This window comes from Myotis brandtii, unplaced genomic scaffold, assembly GCF_000412655.1.
Source record: "Myotis brandtii unplaced genomic scaffold, ASM41265v1 scaffold359, whole genome shotgun sequence".
Taxonomy (NCBI): domain Eukaryota; kingdom Metazoa; phylum Chordata; class Mammalia; order Chiroptera; family Vespertilionidae; genus Myotis; species Myotis brandtii.
The window spans coordinates 1,547,123-1,548,078 of NW_005363802.1; positions in this window are offsets into that span (position 1 = coordinate 1,547,123).

A 956-nucleotide genomic window follows, 5' to 3' on the forward strand; every position below is an offset into this window, starting at 1 on the left:
AATCCATGGGGAGAGACCTCAGGAGAAACTAAACCTACCAACACCCTGACCTGGGACTTCTAGCCTCCAGCATTGTGAGAAAAATTCCCATTGTCAAGCCACACAATCTGTATATTATGACAGCCTAGCACACTAATACAATATGCTTTCCTTGTGTACTAAATACCTAGATCAGGAGTGGGGAACTCTGGCCCTTGGGCTGTAGCAAAATCATTTGGTCTGGCCCTGCCAAGGCATTAGGGGTGAGTTCATTAAATGTTTGACCAAATATAGCAGGCTAATTTTTAAGTTGATAATTGTGTATGGCCCACAAATGTTATCAATATTCAAATGGCCCTTGGCAGAAAAAACGTTCCCCATATCTGATCTAGATGGACACCCAAAAACATATGTAGCTGCCGCCAGGGACAGGAACTGGGTGGCAAAGGTAGAGACATGTCCCTTGTCCCTAGAATTTGAACCATGTGACTCCTAGAATGCTTCACTGTTGCCCCCACTTTTCATGTATGCAGAGAAATTGACCGACGTGTGGAAACTAGCACTTTCATGCACTGCTGCTCCATATCCATCAAGGAAGAAGGGTTTGAATAGTTGTTAGATATCCATACAGCAAATAAATGAGAGGGGTCTACTATAATGTAAGTATGTCCAGACATATTAAGAGAAAAAGGGCAAGTCACAAAACAATGGGTACACTTTTGATTTAAAAAAAAAAAAAAAAGCAAGCCCAGCTGGCGTGGCTCAGTGGTGGAGCATCAACCTATGAACCAGGAGGTCACGGTTCGATTCCTGGTCAGAGCACAAGCCCAGGTTGCAGTGTCGATCCCCTGTGTGGGGTGTGCAGGAGGCAGCTGATCAATGATTCTCTCTCATCATTGATGTTTCTCTCACTTCCTCTCTGAAATCAATAAAATTATATTAAAAAGAAAAGCAAGTCCCCTCAAGAAAAAAAAAAT